Source organism: Kryptolebias marmoratus, linkage group LG2 (genome assembly GCF_001649575.2).
Source record: "Kryptolebias marmoratus isolate JLee-2015 linkage group LG2, ASM164957v2, whole genome shotgun sequence".
Lineage (NCBI taxonomy): Eukaryota > Metazoa > Chordata > Actinopteri > Cyprinodontiformes > Rivulidae > Kryptolebias > Kryptolebias marmoratus.
In genome coordinates this window covers 618,193-639,607 of record NC_051431.1, presented here as the reverse complement: position 1 = coordinate 639,607, position 21,415 = coordinate 618,193, and the positions used below count along the sequence as shown (strand labels likewise).

The following is a 21,415-nucleotide window of genomic DNA, read 5'->3' as shown; positions in this document are numbered from 1 at the left end:
TGGACGGACGGGTGGATGGATGGATGATGGATGATGGATGGATGATGGATGGATGGATGGATAAATGAACAGGTGGATGGATGGATGATGGATGATGGATGGATGATGGATGGATGGATGGATAAATGAACAGGTGGATGGATGGATGATGGATGATGGATGGATGATGGATGGATGGATGGATAAATGAACAGGTGGATGGATGGCTGGACTGATGGACCCTCTTGTTTTGTTGATACTTGCTGAAACAAACCCGCCTGTAGACTCTTTCCTGCAGCTCTTTCTGGTTTCCAACCATCTCACAAGGTCCAAACATAATAAAATCAGATCAGCTTTATTTATAACGCACATTTAAAGCAACCAGCCGACCAAAATGCTGTAGAATCAAACTCAAGACAACAGCCATAAAAACATTAAAATCAGTTTTAAAAAAAAGAGAAAAAGACATAAATGACCGATTACTTAGATACCAAAGCGATTAGGTGCAATTAAAAGCTCTAAATAAATAAATACATAAATAAATGTTTCTTAAGCTTTGATTAAAAACTGCAAAAGAGGGCCACACTTGACCAAGGATCGAAAACGGCTGCTCCACAGCTAAAGCACGATCTCCCTTGCTGACCAAACTAGAAAGGAAAGCTTCTGAAAGGAGCTATTCAGATAATCTAAGAGATCTAGAATAAAGATATAGTGCAGAAAACATCAGATAATTTTACACATATATTCAAGTCCCATGCAATGCTTTATAAAGAAACAGGATAAATGTAAAGCCCAGCTTTTACTGAGCAGGAAGCCAGTGAACAGAGACAAACACAGGAGGGATACTGGCTCGTTTCCTGGTACCAGTTAAAAGTCTGGCTGCAGAATTCGGTACCAGTTGCTGACTGCACAACAGAGACTGGTGGATGCCAACATAACGGGTTATAATGTTTTAGAAGCCAGCTGAAATTAAATAACGGCGCTCAAGAGAACAAAAATAAGCCAAACTTCACATCATGTTACCTGCAAAGACCTAAACTGGACTTTAAACTGGACTTTAGATGTTAAAAAACAAATATGAAGCTTCTTGCAGAGCACTGTTTCAAAACAAGCTAAAAGCTGGCAGTAGGGGCTGTGTGATCAGTTGGTTGTAGTTTGAAACTTTGCCACTAGATGTCAGTAAATTCAACTCATTAATTGAGAAAGTCTCCTGGATGGAAGGCCAAATGTCTTCAACTCCAGAACAGAAGTCCAGCTGCATTGTTTTTAAATTATTTTATTGTTTGCCCTGCCCTGAAAGGCCAAGAACTTACTGCTCCTTTATTGGCTCATTGAACATCAGTTAGCTTGTTTTGTTCAAACATTATTTGAAATATATTTAAACATAGGGACCCAAAACCTTTTATTGATTGTCAGGCTGAGTTTTAGCACTTTTGCTGTGAGCAAGCTGACATATTTACGTAGGAACAACTCAAGCTGCTGTGGCAAACTTAAAATGTCCATTGATAATTATCCAAAGAGTTCCTTTGGTTTGTAAAGTGATAGCCATCATGAATATTTAACAGGAATTAATACCACCAGATATTAGTCCAGACCACCGCTCAGGAAATCAATACAATCGTGGAGAAGTGCTGAGCGTTTCGCTGCTCGATGCATTTTTAATGAACACACATTCCCAGATGAACATTAATGCACGCGGGGTTTATCCCCCCTCCGGTATCACGACTCTGCTGACAATGTAAAAAACCTGAAGAATAAAAAAACTACTATGGTGAAGTAAATAAATCATTCCTCTGCTTCCAAAGCTAACAAAAAGCAGGAAGCGATTAAACAGGAAATGAATAATAACAAAGAGCAGAGTGTGTGACATTCCTGTGCTGAATTTAGATGTGAACTCTTCAAATTTTTACACATTTCTATGAGATAGCCAAGCTGTGATGAAACGCTCTCCTTTAATACTGTTTAGGATCAATAACATTGATTAATAAGAGCATTAAACATTTTAACTGCTTTCTTTAAACAATCTGTTAAATTAAAGTGATGGCCAGACAAGAGGTGTTCAAAGAAGAGAAGCTTGCACTGATTTTTAATAAAAAAGCTTCTTTCATTCAGTTTTTAATTCCAAACTTTACTGTAAGAAACTGTAGAAGAAATAAAAAGTGGGACTTAAAAAAGGATCTTCTTTTTTCATTTTGTCAACTTAAATTGATCTGAGCTGCTTGCATCCATCTAGTTATCAATCTATCATCCATCCATCATCTGTTCATCCAACCATCTGTCTTCATCCTATCATTTGTTCATTCTTTCATCCATCCACTTCTTCATTAGTTTATCTATCCATCTTTTCATCCATCCATCTTTTTATCCATCCAAAGTAAGACAATGTTATATAAATTCAGAAGCAGCTTTCTGACTGGAACGTTTTTTATCTTAATATCAAATAAAATTAAATGTTCAAGCCAAAGAAAAAAATGTAAAAATTAGCACCATTTTCTCAATTTGTGTTTTTTAAAATAAACTACATTTTTTAATTAGTTCTGTAAGTTCCTGTAAAGCAGATGATTCTTTTGTTTGCTGCTGAAAAGTTTGGCATGCATGTGAAGCTTTTGGAACCAAATAGGATAATAAAAATATTAGGTGCAACAAAAACACGTTTCGTTTTTTGGAAGAAGTGTTGAGTTTGAAAGCATCAGGAAGTAGAAACAGTTGAATTGTGAGTGAACACTGGGCTCCTGTGCAGTCTCATTTCCCAGCATGCATCAACACTCGATGTGTAAAGTTTCAGTCATGAGACTGACTGCAGCTCCATCGATCACTGAGCAGCTGATGAGGTCTTCCTCTCCAAACAGCTGATGAAGACTCACTCAGGCTCCCAGCAGGTTTTTGGTCACGTGCAGAAAATGTTTGATTTATTCAAACAAGGCCAACATTTCCAGTTTGTGTTCTGAGTGAAGTCATGGTTTTTGTCCCTTTAATGAAACTCTCATCAAATTTCTAACCAGTTTGCTTCAATTCTGGGAAACTTTCTCAAATCATGTGTTTTCAGAATACAGTGTAAATAATCCTTCTTAGGATACAGACTGAAAAATGCAGACAGTCTGAAGATAAAATGTCTGGTCTGTTTGAGTTGAATCATGCTAACATCACTTTGCACATTGAAGCTGAACATTAAGGTTTTCATAAGCTTCATATTTATTCTCTGCAGCTGCGTTAATGAAACGTTTAAAGAAAAAAAAATCAATTTAAACTTGCAGCACCGCTCTTGACCTCAGATTCCCAGAAGTAATTACAGTTCTGCTGTTTTCAAGTAACTGCCAAACACTTGTCACACAAACAGACTGAAAACATTTGTTTTTCTATGATTCGTGAGGAATCAACAACATGTCTTTTTAAAGTTGCCATTAGAGACTCGTCAGGTTGACTTTTAATATAAAAGGAAAGCATCCAGATGAGGCCTGTTTTCACTTTAATTATTAACCTCCTTTAGCCTCTACAACAAAGTGCAACTGGAATTTTTTTTACAAAGGTGACAAATTATCTTTATGAGATCAAAATTCCTTCAGAAAAGTAAATAAACCATGATGGACAAGTCACTACTTATTTCTGTGAGTTTTGCTTTTATTAATATTTTTTAATTTTAAAACAGGACAGTTTTGAGAAGTAATTAAAAGACACTTTCTGTGTTTTACTAAGTTTTCTAAGCTAACACAAATCTTTATGTCCTGTCACATCAAAATAAACTATTTCATCTGCTTTATTTGTTTATTTATTGTTATATGTTTTGTATTACGTTGTAGCTTGAGGTTTTCCAGGAGTCAGCTGAGCTCCTTCGTCTCATCAACACATCAACAGCTGGCCTGATGTTTCCAGGTTTCCTTGGTCTCTTGGTTGAGGTGCATGTCTTTGCTGGTGACAGGCTGAGAGGTTTGCTGTTTGTATGAAACAAAAACTAACCAGGCACCTGTGACTCTAAGGTCATATCAATCAAAGCTGTCGCTGCAGCACGGCAGCAGGAGGTTGGAACCTCGAACAGGCGGGTCGAACCAAGTGAGCTCTCCGGGATGAAAGTCAGTCATGCAGTGTTTGTGTGCATCCCACCCCGCTGCTGGAAGATTATTGAATGTATATCTGCAGGATTTCATCAAATCCTGAGCTTAAATTTAAGCCCAAGTTGACTTTTGGTAAAAAACAAAAGCAAACAGAAAAAGCTGACCCTCAGTCTCTGTCAGGGCTTGTTGTCTGTTGACTTATTGTTTCTAACAGATAACTGTTAGATTTTGCAGCACTGGTGCAGTTTTTGTCCCATGAGAGTCAGCTGAAATTATTTGCATTTACAAATGGAGTTGATTTCAGCTGTTTGAACCACCTTTTCCTAATGTTGCAGTCCAGATGTCCAACTGTTGATGTTTCCAGAAGTAAATTCAGCTCAAGAATTCTTCTCTTTGCAACACTTTTGTCCGTTTCTTTTTCTCTCTCTTCTTTTTTACGTCTGGGCTCATGCTGCTGTTAACCAGAGCCTCTTTGTGTGAGGAGCATCAGTTTTTTTTTTTGGTTTTACTGCAGGAAAGGCTGAAAACGTAAAGTGAAGCAAAAATTTAACAAACATTACTGTCCCTATGTTTTAATGGGAGATGTAACATCACCTGGTCCTTCAAAACACAGTTTTTAAAACTAATTAAGGTTTAAGTTGAGAACTTTTTTTGACAAAATGACTCATTTGAATATCCAACAACAGGATTATTCTTCTGCTATGTAGTGAGTTTCTCTGTTCTGACTTATTTCTTTAAATTAAAGAAACCACAACAAGCAGTGTAACATATATATAGTGCACTGTGAAAAGAAAACTTGTTTTTTAAAAAAATATTTGCAATTGATTTTGCATGGGTGTAAAATCTTCCAGCCTCTGACACGAATCAGAGCCAGACTGGTCATCGGTCATCGATTGAATCAGCCTGATGATACTCTAAGAGTTGGTTTAAAATGGAGTTTGATACGCACTAAGTGATGCCCCAGACTTTCACTCAGAGAGGAAGAAGTTGGGGAAAGACAAAGAGGCACAGAGCGATCCACTTGACTATAAATGGGAGTCCTTCACCGTTATGAGTAGAGGTGTTTCCACCTCGACCCGCCGCCTCTCAGCCGGCAGTTAAGAACTCTACAAAAAGCTCTTATGGTGTCATTATCCAACCAGCAGCTACATTCCCTCTTTCACACCATCCATCGCCCCGCTCGCTCGCTCACGGTTTTACTTCTCTTTTTCTTTCTTTTGAGTTTCTGTGTCTGATGTTTTCTGTCCATAACACGTCTCTCTGTAATGTCCACGAGAGACGTTAAGGGTAAAAACATCTCTGCAGGTTAACCGGCGAAGCAGGAGACGGCTCAGTTAATTATCTGTATTATTTAATAATCATTTTCTGACTGACCTCTATTGACTTCCAATTATTTGAATGACTGAATCAATAAGTGAGTGCATGTCTTCCTCACAGCTGTAACCACGTACTTTTAAAGGGAATTCCTCTTTAAATCAGCACATTAGGACCCAAAAAGTAAAATACCTGAGAATCAATAAGTCTAACAGAGAAAACTTCAGGACAGAGTTAGTTAATCTTATTTATGTGGATTTACTCTAAGCTGGGTCAAAGAAAGTGAAGCTAAGATTTCAGCCTGCTGGCCTTTATCAGAGCAGGAACAAATGAGATTTATTCACAGGAATCAGAACGGGACATGATACTTACCAACCTGAGGTCATCAATCAACTCCCAAAAGTTTAAAGATAAAAGTATGCATATAAAACATTAAAAAGGAGTAAAAAAAAACAATTTCAGAGATAAATATTAAGGTAAATCTGCTCAAACCAAGTCAATAACAAAGCAATAAAACATTTTCCTAAAAGACTTGTCAACAATAGAACAATAGCTGTCAACCATAGTATTTGCATTTTATAACCTCAACAACCTCAGTGTGGGACATGGTGGAGGCTTCTTCCTAAAATTAAATGTTTGAAGCTTGAAAATTTTACAGAAACTCTGAAGGATGCCATTACAGCTTCTACCTATCGACTTCCTTCTGTAAAGACCAACAGGACTTTGGGACTTTCTTTAGTAGAAATCTAAGCTGACAACATGCTGATGTTTTAATGTGTAAACTATAAAAGGAGAGTAAAGAGAACCAAGGTAAAAAAGAAGTTAAATCTGCTGCCAGGGACATATCAGTGTGACCATGCTAACACGGTTAAGACAAACAGACAAAAAAGTCAGCCCCAAACAAACAGTTTCTGTGTGTAAACTACAAGTTATATAAAAAAAACACCTTGTACTGTGAGTGGCAGAAGGTCATCACACTTGCATTTTTACATCTAAGTCTACAGTGTTTTGTGTGGGAAATATGACTAGTTGAAACAACCCTTCATTCTCTGTTTTAAAGCAGACATGCAGTGGAAGTCAATGAGAGTTTGGGAATTCAAAATAAAACCATCAGTCCTATAGACAGAAATGACTGAAGCCTCAGGAGGAAACTGGCTCTGATAGGTTCAGTTTTCTGTGAGATAAAAACCAGCAGCTTTCAAACCAATCTGACATAGATTTAAAATAGGAAATGTATGACTGGAGTTTGTTTTGGTTGAGTTTACATCCCCAACAGTCTTCAAACGGGTGTCTTAAGTAATAAAGTTGTTGTTACCATATTCAGATGTTATAATGTCAATGAAAGATTGTAAAGCTTTAATGAAACAAATGGAATCTGCCATCAGTAAACAACATGTTGTTATGTTCAATAGTTACTTTCTACAAATTGGAAAGTTCATCTGCTCATTAAGTTGATGACAAACACAATCTCAGCAGCATTGATTTTCTTTGTGTAATGCATTTTGTTGCTTAGTGATAAAAACAACTTGCAGGGAACAGATTCTCATCTACTCTGATTAGGATCTTTTTTTTTTTTCAGATAAAAACATAATGAGTTTTCAATGATCAGTAAAATGATGGCATTTGTATGTTTGCCAGCTGTGATGAGAAAGATGTGTGTGTTTGGAGTCCGGTTCTGCCTCAGCAGAAGCAGAACCGGATGTGTGGCGAGCAGCCAGACAGTCTGGTGACACAGAAACTAACTGGATTCTGCGTCCCTTCTTGCTCTGTTATGGTTCCAGATCGTTTCACTCAGCAGCAGGGCAGATGGACCTGTTTAACCACAAATTAGGTTTTCAAAGGATACTCAAGGTATAAACCAAGAAACAAAACCATTTCAGCCTAGCATTCTTTGAAGGAATGCATATCACCCGCCTTGTTTCTCGTTAGAGTTTTAGACTGAAATCCTGAGAAATGATGGAAGTGTAATCAATCTTGTCAAACCTTGACAATGTCATTAAACATAATCTTTCATGGTATTGAACTATCCCATACAATCCTGCATACTGTGTCAGCTACTAGCACAACAAACTTCAGCTCAATATCTGGAAAATTCACAGTTGGAGCCATTTTTGTGTAAACTAAAATCAATTAACTGTGCTGACTCAGCATTCACACAATTAGGAAATAATGTTCAAATTGTGCTAAAAATGAGACAGATGTTTGGGGAGGGTGGGGGTGAGGAGGAAGAACTGCAGAGGACAAAATGGTTCCTGGTGACAAAACAAAGAGAAACATTTTAAAGATAGGAGTCGTCTCTGGGATGGAACTGTCGTGGGGGTGGAGGAGATAAGAGGCGGAGGCTGCCGAAGCTTTGAGGAGCTGTGGGCCTGATCATTATCCTCCGTCATCTTCCTCTTCTTCATCCTCACATTAATTATGTTTAAATGAAGAGGCTCTGTTCAGCTCTCAGTCAGCTGACCTTCCTTTCAGTCACTAACTCAGAACCTCTCCTTCTCAGTTTCCTGGTCATGTGTCCTTTTGGACTGTTCCTGTTTGAAACATTTGGGCTGAGCAGATAAACTTCAAGGTGAGCGAAAAGTCGAAGCATCCAGCTGTAGAGCTCCTCCGTCAGTTGGGTCTGATCGCCATTATGTTGATTTATTAAGAGTGCCATTGCATAAGCACCGAAGCCTTATTACCATTAGGCGCCTATTCTTCCGTTTCTGTCTCAGTTCTCAGTTCACTACTCCTCCTCCTGCAGCTTCAGAAACAGAGGAAAATACATCAAAATGTGGGGCTGATGGTGGGCCATGACCTTTGGTATAGGAGGACATCATTCTGGGAGTTTTGAGGAGAAAAGTCAGCCATGTTTGGAGCCTTACAGCTCAGACAGACTTCACATCAGAAACATCAGTCAGAGTTTAAACGGGTCACAGAAAGTTAAACTTTACATGACTGAACTGCAGTTTAGAGATCTTTGATGGTTTATTTATATATAAATATATAAAAATAGTCTAAACATGATGATTTTTGCAGATTAGTGTGATGATGTCACACTAACTTTTAAACTCTTCAAAATATTTGACAGCACTATCTTTGTACCCCCACAATCTTTTCATACACTTTATATATCAAAAACTACATCTGTTTGTATTTTTTACTCAGTATGTTTCTCACCGCTTTATCTAATATAAACCTGAGTTCAGAGCATCTTAAACTCAACATGTTGGCAGCAACAGGTCATCAGTAAATGAAGAGTAAAGCAGAAGATTCCTACAATTAAACTACGGAAACAAACTGAAAACATTAACTCTATTTTGCAGTTGTGCAGATGTTGAGTTATAATTTAGCATCGCAGTAGTTGAGACTGATCTGCAACACATTTTCTGAGTGCTAACAAATAGCAGAGGATGTTTGTTTATAATTACATCATTAACAATTTGGAGTCAACTTGTCTATTCGCAAAATACCTCATGAATCACTGGACAAATTTAAATGAAGAATTTAGCAAGTAATCATTGGCTGTACATCTAAAACAACATCCCAATCTTAGAAAACACAAACATGGTGATAACTCCATCAGTTTTACATAAACTGAGTTAAATAATGATGTTGTAGCTGAGAGTACAACACAGACTCTGAGGATGACACCCGGTGATATCATGCTTTATGTACTTTAAACTTTGACCAAAACAGCTAAACTCTGTGATTATTGAACAGAAGATAATCTTATTCTAAAAATAATTAAAAGACAGCGGTAGATATGCATTTCTTCAAGGAATGTCAGGCCTTTAATCTTTGGTATAATCTTTACTAGATATTAAAACGTAAGCAGCAAAGTTGGAGCAACTTTGAAACAGGTCCTCAACAACGATGCCTCAGTCTCACCACTCATGGATGCACACGATGATGATGATGATGATGATGATGATGATGATGATGATTAATAAAACGTAAACGGTCTAAACATGTAAATCCAGAACATGTTACTGGAATGTTACATTTGTGTGTTTTTCATTCAGTGAATTAACAGCAGCATTCCTAAATGTTCATGTTTCACTTCCTGATGCATTTCAAGGTCACCATTAAAGCTGAAAATACTCACACACACACACACACACACACACAGCAGAACGTCTGTGGTGCCTTTGTGACGAGGCGACTCTAAATGGATTCCACGGTTGCTGCTGCAATGAGAATTGATTGGTGACAGAGAGAGAAGGCCGGAGAGGCTTAAGGATGAAGGTGAAGTTGTGTGATGATGGGGTCAGAAATCTCTCTTCAAACCCCACCCCCCCAAACACACACACACACAAGCAGCAGGAAATCCCCACCGATCATTGATACCAGTGATGTTATAAAAGATGGTTTTTAATTATAGGTTGTAATCAAAGTGAGGAGTTCTTCAGGTTAATGATGTGTCAGAATATTCTCAGAGACATGTTCAGGAAAACACACACACACACACACACACACACACGTACACTCAGATTATTTAAGAACGGATGGTGTTTCCAGTCATTCAGCCTATTTTTACCATCCTCTTTGTCCTTTCAGAGTGTATTGATTTTCATATCTGCCTAGCTGGAACGATGTCAGATAAACACGCCGCTTCATGTCAAAGCATTGCTCCAAATCACCTACAGAACAGATCTGCTTTGTGTCTTCTGTTACTGTGTTTGTGCAGAAATAAGGAGGAATACATTAAACAATATAAACAAAACTAACAGTAAATATCTGATTCTTTTTATTTTCTGAAGTTAATTATTAATATCTGCCTCATTTTTACTCTCATTTAGATGTTTCTTTCCAAATATAATCACCAGCATACCAATAATTTTGAATTACTTTATTATTTCTTTAAATAAAACTGTTGCAAAACATTCACCTCAGTGTGCACGATGGCATCCTGACACATGCAGGTCTTATATGTCAGGAGGGGACAGGAAATGAACAATGTTTATTTTTTCTGTTTGTTTTTGGGTCATTCTTTAACTTGCAGGTTGCTGTTTTGAACCCCAGCCCCTCAAAGTGTCATTCTTGGGTTAAACACTGAATGATATGCTCAGCAGTGATTGTTATTTATCAGACTGTTTCTTAACATTTAAACCAGCTAAAAGGTTCCTACAGATCTCTATGTTTCAGGGATCAATAACTCTTGTAAATATTGACAGTAAAGCCAATCAGAGAATCAGGGATTGTATATCAGCTGCTGTGGTTGGGGGTTAATTTGGTTTATCTCATGATTATGATTGAATGAAGCCAATAAACAGGAACATATTGGATATTTCTAAAGTCTGACCTCTACTTTTCCATCTGTTTTTTTGGGGGGGTTCACGCTGTCCCACTTACTGTAGTCAAATTTACTACATTAACACATTTCTGTATTATCTAAAATATAATATGAATAACAAAGCTTTACTGTCATTATATATGTTATAATGAGATGTAGCATGACAACCATCTACAATTAAAAAGAAGACAAATATGTATACAGGGCCATATAAGGATTAATTTATGTTTAAATATTTTATTATTTTAACATCCAAATACAGCCTCAGCATTCATCCTAGAAAAAAGGACCATTACTTTTCAAACCTGAGAAAAAAATGTTTTTCTCTTTTTTCCCATGAACTCATCTGTAACCTTCACACTCGCATACAGTCTCTAAACAAAGAATTCTGCTTATTTTCTCTTTGTTTAAACAAGTGTCCTTGTGCTCACACATCAGATGGATTACTTGTATGTAGCTGAAGAGGCTGACACAAAGCTTCAGTGATATGAGGATGAGGAGGAGCGGTGGCCTTCCTCCGCTCCTCTCCACACAGAGCTGCACCTGCTGCAGCTGCAGGTTGCAGTTCGGTTTCCAGCCACTGCAGAGTGGAGATGAGTGGATCTGTGGAGAATCTCACATGAGGCTCTTCAGAGGCAAAGTGCTTCATGTTGATGCAGAAGTTTTTATGCTGGAGTGTGTTTTTACACACTCCAGCATAAAAACTGTTAAAAAGTAAAAATAAAAACTGCATAAAAAGGTGTGCGGAGGCAGAAGTTGTGTCCATATTTGATTGGTGGACGGGGTAATGAGGACTCGCTTTGTTCAGGGAGAGAAGAGGACAACGGAGCTGCTGTGCAGCTTGTTTGAAGCTCACCGCTGTGACAGGATTAGCTGTTTGAGGCGATCAGAATCTGCTGGAGGGTAAAAGGTCAGAGGATTTCCCTGCAGGAGAAGCAGCTGAAGACGTTTTGAAGAGGTAGATCAGCTACAGGAAAATCTACTCAATCTGACAAGTTTCCCCTCAGCAATCACCTGACCTCCTCTTAGAGACCATAACCTCCCCTCATCTGCAGCACCGCCTCTGCAAAATGAGTCCAAGCTTCGCAAAAACAAACTGTAAAACTGCTTCATCTTATAATGATATTCAGTCTCTAATAACTTTATGTTTTACTTTGGTATTTGAAGATGTAGTCATTAGCAGCAGATTTAAGGGGTAATTTAGTTTGGAATTATTTTGTTGGGTGAGGAATTATGTCTGCATCTTTTTACTTTTCTGTGTTTAAAGCTGCTCAGTGAAAAGTCATGAAAATCAGTCAAAAAATAAAAGATAAAGTAAGAAACAAAACCTTTTAAGCTAAATTAGTGACCAACTACCAGGTGTGGTAGCTGGTAGTCTGGTGACTGAAAACTGGTTAACAATGGTGATGCTCATGAACCAACTGTTTGGGACGGAGACGTCTGAAGTGTTTGTACGTATTTAGGCTCAGATTTGTTGAAATTTGTTAAAAATGTCTGTTAGGGTTGAAACTGTAAACTTACCGGAGATTTTTGTGAAGCGAGGCGTGTTTGAACTCTTCCATCTTTATGGCGCTCCACCGACCTGCTTGGTCCCTGATCCTGATATTTCTTCCTGACAGCCGTCTTGTAGCTTTAAACTGGTTTGATTGCTTTGGTTACATTGAGTGCATGCCTGCATTTCAGAACTGCATATCAATATATCTGAAAAAAAATAATGGATGAAACTTTTTCAAACTGCACCATTTAAACTTTTTTATGTTTTATCTCAAAGTTTGTGATGAGTAGCTTTAAAACAAACAAAAATGAACATTTCTTGTTTGGATCTTAGGTTTAAATGTAGTTTTGTGTTACTGATGGTTTGATGAACTTTAATAACTACATTTTGTGTCATTTTCTCTAAAGAAAATAAAAGGTTAATATTATCCATACATGTTTGATTTAATTTTACTCTTTTTTTTCTTCTTTGTTGTAGTTTTAGTCCAGATCACCTAACTTCCCTCATTCTCCAGAGACTTATTGTAACAAGCTGTACTTCTTTGTCTTCTGCAGCTATATGCAGGTTTTAAAATGCCTACGGTGCAGTTTTGTAACAGATTTCTGTGTTTCAGCAGCCTTAAAGGCCACACCAGGGATGGAAATCAGGTCACCTGAAGCTTGTAGAGTCAACTTTTATCAAGGTTTTAAAAAACAGACAGAAGATTAAAATGTGGGTTTGATCCATCTTGTCAAAACGTCAGGAACAGATTGAGTTTATGCTCTGTTTTGGATTTAGAATATGTGGTGTTATCATCTCAGCATGGTTTATTTGTTTTCCATGAAGTTTAGAGACAGTTTTATGGACTGAACCACCTGCTTGGTTTATGTTGTGTCATTTTATGCTTTAATATCAAAAACAAGTGTAGAATGTGCTCAAACAGCAAAAACAAAAGAAGGTAGTGATAAAATAAAAGTAGCATTCCTCGAAGGAATGCCTATCACCCACCACTTCACATACCAAAGTTTTAAAGAATGATGTTTGGTCATGTGTTCGTTCTCAGAGTTCTCCTGTGTTGGAATGACTCTCAGCTACTGTCCAGTGGTTCATGAGTTATTTTGCTAACAGACACACGCAGACGATTACATTATCATCCATTTTCATAAAATTTAAAACAAGGAATGAACAGTTCCCACTGAGATACTGATTTTTCTTTTGGGGGGTCTGGATTTTCATTGTCCACTTCTTGTAGAAAATAAAACTTTTAAACTTGATTTTCTGGAATGTTTGCAGGAATGTTTCTGTCAAACTGTCAAACAAAACCAAACATTTCTCAGGAGGCTCAGGCTGTTATCTATAATTCACTGCAAACAACAATTACTCTGTGATTATTTATTTCATTTTAAACTCAACTATTTTTAAAACCCAGAGAAGAAAACTTTGAAACAAACATTAGAAAGTTTGCTGTAAGATGTTTCTCTCTTCTGTCAGGAATATAAATGGGAGAATAGCCGCTTTATTAAAAGCAAAAAAACATAATGTTACAAGAGGGATATCTCGATAAAAACCTTTTAATGCCTGAGTTTGTAAATACTTTGTAAAGCTTTAATAAGCAGTTATAAATCATTTATAAATAATCAAAGTACAAAGCATCAAAGCAGGTCACGTTTTGGCAAGAGGTGAGTCAGTGTTGTCCTTTTTATTTAATAACTGCTTATTTATTAGGTGCTTACAGCTGGAATAACAACTGCATTAATAACTATTTAGTATCCAGTTATAAAGGTTCCCTTATCATATAACACAGGTTTGTTTATTATTATAAGTTCATGTTAAAGCCAGTAACTTGTCAGAATATGTGACGAGATCATGGCGTATTTTACTCTAATTTTATGATCAAACTTACAACATTTACTCAAAATACACAGATTTTGAACTGAAGCTCCCAGTTTATACACATGCAAAGTTTAGCACTCGATATGACAGCGGTCCTGTGGTGAGCCTGAGCTCTGACCCAGTTTGACCTCCTTTAATGAGCAGAAAATCCTGAGGAATGGGAGGACCGTGGATAAAGCAGAGGGACGTGAGGTTGGGCTGGTGTGAGTAGGACAAGCAGAGTCAGAAGACTGCTGGCATCATTTTCTACAGAAGTGCTGACAGTTTCCAAGCAGAAAATGTTCTTAGAAACCCTGACAATTTCCTGCAGTCACCTATTTAGTCTCCCCCACTTCAGCTCAATGGATCTTTTTTATAACTGTGGAAACATACTTTAGGAAGTGGGCCAAAGTCATCTCCTATACATGTCTCAGAGGGAGATGGATGTGGAGTTTCTCTTTAAGGATGAAGAATGGGATGGAGAAAGGGATGAAGATGGCTAGAAATGTTCTGAGAGAGTAGTGATGATGTGACAGAAACAGGAAGAAGTAATTAAAGACTGAAAAAATGGGACAGCAGGAGAAACTGCGACGGAGCAAAGGGAGGCAAGTTTGTGAGTTCTGTTTGTTTCTAAGAATTTGAACAGGTTGGCTGTCCGTTACCAGTCTGAGGAAAGTCAACAATCAGCCACAAGAGGGCGAAACTGGAGACAGGCCATGTTTGCTGGTCATTTTACTGCTTCATACAATAAAAGAAGGTGCTACAGCATGAGAGGCTCATACCGATGTAGGAAGGTGTTGTGGGCGGATTTTAAGCAAATTATTCTGTATTTATTGTGTCCTAATAAGTAGATGTTCCATGTCTTTTCAAGAACCAGATCTGCATCAAACCTGGCTGCTTTGTGTCACATCTCTCTCCCCGTTTTATGAAACCTTCAACAAGTTAATTATTTCATCAAACAAATGCACAAAAGTCACAAAAAACAAAGACAAAGGCAGAGCAACAAACCAGCTCTGACTCACTGAGGTGAAAGTCCAAAAGCCCAAGATTTTGTATTTTCCATAATTTGACCGAATAAATCACTTCATGATGTTGTTTTGTTGTAGATGAACATTTGTGTTTTTAAAGCTACAACAAACACAGTCAGTACTATATTCTGGTTAGTTTTAGCAAACATAGCTGTAACTCATTTAATTTTACAGAAGCTGAGTAAAAATTCAGTGTGGTAGTAGCTGAGAGTAATTTCTAACTTATACGTCGAGTGCTGACTGATCACCTGAGATCTGATTTTAAAACTTTAACATTAACTATTGGAGTCAAATATGTCTGTTTCTTAGTAAAATATCTCATGAATTAATGGAGAAATTTTATTAAAACTTGCTGAAAACAATTACTGAATGTACGTTTACAAATGATTAATATTTGGAGTTGGTCTGATTCAAGATGGCCACCATAATCCACTTTCATTAGCCAAAACACAAATAGTCACAATTCGATCAATTTTAGAGATATTGAACTAAAGTTTGGTGAGGTAGCAGCAGAGAATCAGTCAGAATAGATCCTCTGAGTGCTAACACATCTTAATCTTAATGGCATAAGATTAAAATAAGATTCCTTTGTTTTCAAGAATTGTCCGAAACAGTTAGAAGTCTGTCCCTTCTCATCTTAAATTGATTTTAGTTTAAAAGCCTGTCATGAAAGGCAGCAGGTGATGTGACATCATTTTTACCTGAATTTTTGAGCTTTTTGCATTAAGTGGAATCAGGATTCAGTTTGACTTTAATCTTCTCTCCCAATAAGTAATTTTCTTTTTCCTTAAAAACACTTCTGCTTGTTTTTTGTCTCTCTGCAGGAAAACTCAGCAAGCTTTGATGGACAGGTACCGAAGCAAATGAACGACTTTGTGGAATTTTAAACCTCCGTCTACTGGATCCTGGAGTTTTGAAAACAGGAGCATCATGGGAAAGTCCCCGTGAACCTGGATAAACATCGGTGCTGCTTTGTTTCCTGTGAGAAACTATAAGGTAGGCAGCTGTCGAATGAGTTTGTTTGTAAAATCCAACCTGGTTGGTGGAAATAAACACAGATTAACAGATTATAGTTTGTCATCGTGACCATTGGAAAGTCTTTCGAGGAGTTCTTTACTGCAAACCATTTGCTTGTATTGATCCAGTTTTACCCAAACATGTTTTTGTGTAAAAGCCTGAGTGGTGCTGTGGTTTATAAGGATGAATATTTGAAGGTTTTCTGATAAAACACTCTTGATATTGCATTATTTCTGTGATTCTGTGATTCAGGGACTCTGCTTTAGTTTGGGTTTGACAGGCAGTGAAAACTGAATATAATTCCTGATGTCTCGTCCTTGTAGGGTTTCATGTTCTTTTCAATACTGAAAATAAACGAGTTGGATCCACTGGACTTTACTCTTCCAGTTCTCGTGTTGATTTTAAAGGACAGATTACCTCTGAGTTTAATAAAGTATGACTTGACTTATTGGCTGCTGTGGGATTTAGCAGTGAAACGTTGCTGTTATAAAGTGTTGTTTCTCCACTTGTCTGGAACAGGTATGATGGATTACTGCTATATTTACATTGTTCACTTTGGTGTGTTTTACACCTAACTGCCTAGAGTTCAGTGGTTGGAATCTGTCTTAATTGATTTTTTTCTGCTCCAGCAGTAATTTGATTGTTTCTTTCCTGCAGCTGATTTTATCTTATTCCTGTCCAATATACATACAGCATATTTTACCTGTAAAATGAACAAGCTTACAAGCACAGCAGGAAGCAAAAAGGTGCAGAGATATTTATTTTTAGGTGGTTTCTATTTAATCAGGTTTAAAGTCATGGTTACTGGATTTTGAGTAACTGGAAGATTTCTGGGGAAATGTAAAAGGATACCAAAGCAGCTGCTGACAGAAGATTTAAAGATTCATTAACTTCCTGTTTTAAAGATCAACTACCCTTTGTTGTAATCTAAGCTGGTAAAATCCAGAGGTTTTGATGTATAAACTGTAGGAGAAGAGGACAGGGTACCAAAATCAAAAGAAATGGTAAATCTGCTGCTAGTGGCTGATTTTGGTCACCGTGGTGACCACATATCTGTGTCTGTCACTCCCTGACAGACAAAAACAGACGGAAAATTAGGCTTCAAACAATCGCTGTGCAAAAACTGTAACTGGGATTTAAAAATTTTAAAAAAAACATTTGTGTTTCTTTGTTTCTATGGTTTTATGTAGGAGATTTGTCAGGTAAAAAATAGATCCTTCCATTTACACTTTTGAAGAGTTCAGGTGTTTGCACTCTGACCTCTGGGGAAATTTAGGAGAAAACTGTTAGTCTGAAAGCAGTGAAAGATACTCTGAATGGGAAAACAAACTAGGTTTTGATGTATAAACTGTAGAAAAAGTGTAAAGTCTGTGGGAATAGGAAAGGGCTGTAAATATTTTGAGACAGATCAAAAGTTGGTGTGGCTAAAGTTGAACTTTCTGTGCTAAAACCTTCAGAAATCATCAAACCTAAACAGTGATAGTGTAAAAAAACATTAAAGATCTAAAACAAACAGCACGTCATGTAAAGTCCACCTCTGAAAGATATTTCTGTAAAGTCTGAGCTGTAGAGCTCCAAACAGGACTGGGTTTTACCCAGATTTCAATAAAATCTAATAGCTGTGTACAGGGATCTCTTCTCTGTTTTTGTAATATTACAATGGATTGCTGCCAAAAGTCATAACACACTATTCCCAGTCCAACGGGTAGTTTAATTTAAACTTTGTATGAATTTCTTTGGTAGCAAATCAAAAAATGTGACTGAAATGAAATAATAATAGGAATAGGAAAACAAGATGCTTTGATACTGATGCATTGCATTGATGCACCCCTAATTCAGAGGCTTAGACCCTCCCAAACACTGAAAAAATTGACCCGTTTCATTTTAGACAAAGCTTTTTCTTAAAAACTGGAGGATTTTACCTACATGAGGATCTGAAAGTCAAACACTTGCTGTGTTTTTTCCCTTCTGGACTGCGGGAGCATGGGGAAGATGAGCATCATTCGAAGTGTGACGTTGGCATTTTTCTTTCAAGATGAGTCAAGATCTAAAAAAGGCTGATTTGGAAGATGAATCCAACAGTTAGGACAGTACATCAGCTTGTGATGTGCTTCGTCAGCCGGAGTGTGACCACATTAAAGACTTCTATGCAAACTCTGAACTGAAAAATACATTTAGAATAGCTTGCAATTAGTGTGTGTTATGTTTGATACACAGACTGAAACTAATGCAGCCTTAATAGCCACATTAGTTTCTTGCTGCAGCTGAATTGTTTGAAATAACTCCGATAAGCAAATAGGTCCATTAGGTAGCTATAGATCTCATAACACACACATATCCGCACGCACACACACACACACACACACACCCACACACAGGCACATTAAAATGGGCCCCTGAGTGCACGACCTACCTGCATGCAGCTGCTCCCTTCCTCCTTTTTTTTGCACCACTAAACACACCTCACACACTGATGTGTACAAGCAGTTTGTCTTGCTATTATTGTACACACAGAAACACGGTTGTATATTTTCCATTGAAGGTTTTTCAATCATAGCTAATTTGCTGCAGAATTCACTGCTGCGGTCAGAGGAGTTCCCTAATGAGACAGAGTGCTGGCAGAGATGGCAGGTGCAGACCCTGAATCAGAATTACAGGAATGAGATGAGCAGGCGTAATGGTCACAAGCAGTTTAATAGGAAGTACAGACTCAAGATGAGAGCGCCGGTAATGAAACTGACGGCTGGAAGACAATCAAGTTACAGCAGAAAAACACTGCTGCCTCTGCTGTGAGGGAGGGGGCCGATTCTAATAAACAAACACAAATGCTTTGTTTTCACTAAAATTTAACACTAATTGCATAAAATAATGTTTGCGATGCTGTAGTTTTGCAGTATGTATTGTTTTAGCTGTGTGACAGGGTCAACATATAATGTTTTTTCTGTTTATTCCTGTAAAACAGATGGTCTGAAATGTGACAGACATGTTGTAGCTTCTTTGTCTGTCTTTGCTAACCAGCATCCACCAGCTTCAAGCCAATTTAACTCAGCGTGGAATGAGCTGCACACTTCACAATCCCTCAATTTTCTCCAACCCTGGGAAGTAATGCTTTTTTGAAATGCTCCTCATCACTCCGATTCGTCACCTTTTCTGGCCTGTTCAGGTGATTTGTGCAGCTTTTTAACTTGTGCACAAAACAGTAACTTTCTAAACGTCGGCTTTCAATTGAATCTGTAACTGTTTTGGGGTCAAACAAATGTCGGAAACACATCAAAATGACTCATTGATGTCTTGGCTGAAGGTATTTCACCAATTTTGGAAGTTTTAACTCAGTTCTGTTCATGTGAGACTCAAACTGAAGATCTCTTATTGTTCAAATGATTTTTTTAGGACTGAGACTCATGATGTAGAGTGAGAGTGGTCACCTTAGGTGGAGTCTCTGACTGTGACTGTGGGACTTCCTGTCCAGATTCATACAGATGTTCCTGTACTCTGTTCCAGCTGCTTGGTTATGGCGTTATGTGCTGGACTGTCTCAGGAGCATCTTTATCCAGCCTCCATCTTGGGTCCTGCCTGGTATGATGGACCCCAGCCTCTGTTGCTCCTGTGCTGCCATGATTAGTGCGCATCATTTCTGTCTGCCCTCTGAATGTTTCTCTTTAGAAAAGCAGAAATTTGGAATATTGAGAAAATAAAATATTGCTAATCGACATTTAAGCACAAAGTCCAGCTTTGAGTTAGGCTGAGGCTTTTCATGGATCTGCAGCTATCAGGACAAAGACTGCAGCTCTGGAGTTCATATTGGGCTTTGAGGTTGTGACAATCTGTGCAGCTGATTTTACATAATAAGCAGACGGTGTTATCAATGAGTACCAACGCCAGATCATTGATTTCTGTGTTGCAGAAATGGGGATCTTTTCTCTTGAATTTCAGATCTAACTCTTTCCGCACAATGTGAATCTTTAATAAGCTTTTGGTTGCTCTAATTTCAGCTGCTCAGATGGCTTGTTAAGATAATCACTATAGGCCAAAGCATTTGGTTCCTTTTTATCAGAATAACCATGAATACTAAGCATTGCTGTGATTTTTTTACTGCATTCTTTGCTGCCTTCCAAAAATACACCTGTGAATGCAAACATAATGTTTGAGCTGGGGAACTTTAACACTTGTGGAAATGGTGCAGCTCAGGTTGTGTGCTGCTCCCTGATCCTTTCAGTGCAAACTCAAGGTCAAAAAACATATTACAGGAGCGGTGGACTCAACCGGGGGAATGAGGACATGTCCGGCTGCTGATAGGCTGCTCGGTCTTACAGGCGCCCTCTCCGTGTCGCTTTATAAGTTTATTGATTCGGACAGCGCAGCGAAGCACGCAGGCCTGTTAGAGTACACCCTGTTGGTCTCTGTGTTTCGTTTATGGTCGTTCAGCAAAGAGAAGCACAGAAGCAGAAGAAGAGCCTCAGTTTAGCTTTTATTTCCAAATCTGAACGTAAAAACAATAAAACACTACATTTAGCTACTGTGGCATATAACAGAACATCCACCTCTTTAATGGGCATAATGTTATTCTGTTTATTGGTATTTTCCCCAAAATGTTATTATCTTTGCACTGATTTATGAGAGCATTGAGGAGCCAATCAGAGGCTATTATATTTCAGCTTATTGCTAATGTTAAATAATCAGTTAAACATAAAAAATACAAGGAAACTCTGAGTTATGGTCAGTTTCCTGATTTTCCTTTTAAAACAAAATATTTATTATTTTCCTTTAGCAACTTTGTTGAATACAGAACAGTCTGTATGTTTATAAATCTTGGATTTTATGCATGTAACAAACTCAGGAAGGGGACAAACCTGCAGTCAATCTTATTGAATATGTAAGTATTGATTTTCTTCATTACTGAATCTTTTTAAACCAGACTGAAAACATATTTTATTCACTGGCTTTTGGATCTGTCTGATCTTTGTTGTCCCGTTTTTATACCTGCATGTGTTTATTGCTATTTTTATTGTCATGTTGTACAGCGCTTTGGTCAGCTTAGGTTGTTTTTAAACATGCTTTATAAATAAATCTGAGTTGAGCTGAGATATTGCACAGTTAGTAACTTCCTGGCTAAAGGTGAGGATATAAAAGGAGCCTCCACCAAAAGTTTAGGCTTTCCAAACGACAAACAGATGATCTTCAACTCCTCAGGCTTCTCAAACCATCATGTCTCCATAATTTTGCACAACTTCCAGCTGAGTGGGTCGGTGTGTGTGTGTAGGTAGGTAGGTAGGTAGGTAGGTAGGTACATTTATTTATATAGCACTTTTCAGCACGAGGCGACTCAAAGTGCTTTACAACACAAGAACAAAATTACAGACAGAGTTACAGAACATGACAAGATAACTAAGCTAAAACATGACAATAC

The 21,415-nt window shown here is 37.7% G+C and overlaps 1 protein-coding gene across 2 annotated transcripts in view; it reads left to right on the top strand.

Moving 5' to 3' along the window:
* si:cabz01090165.1 (uncharacterized protein LOC100333421 homolog) overlaps positions 1-21,415 on the top strand; it is a 304,518-nt gene that overhangs the window by 139,964 nt on the left and 143,139 nt on the right. For both annotated transcript variants that reach the window (XM_017431082.3, XM_017431081.3), the window contains exon 4: positions 15,816-15,987. The gene's annotated coding sequence lies outside the window, so the exon portion shown is untranslated. The remainder of the gene's footprint in view (positions 1-15,815; positions 15,988-21,415) is intronic.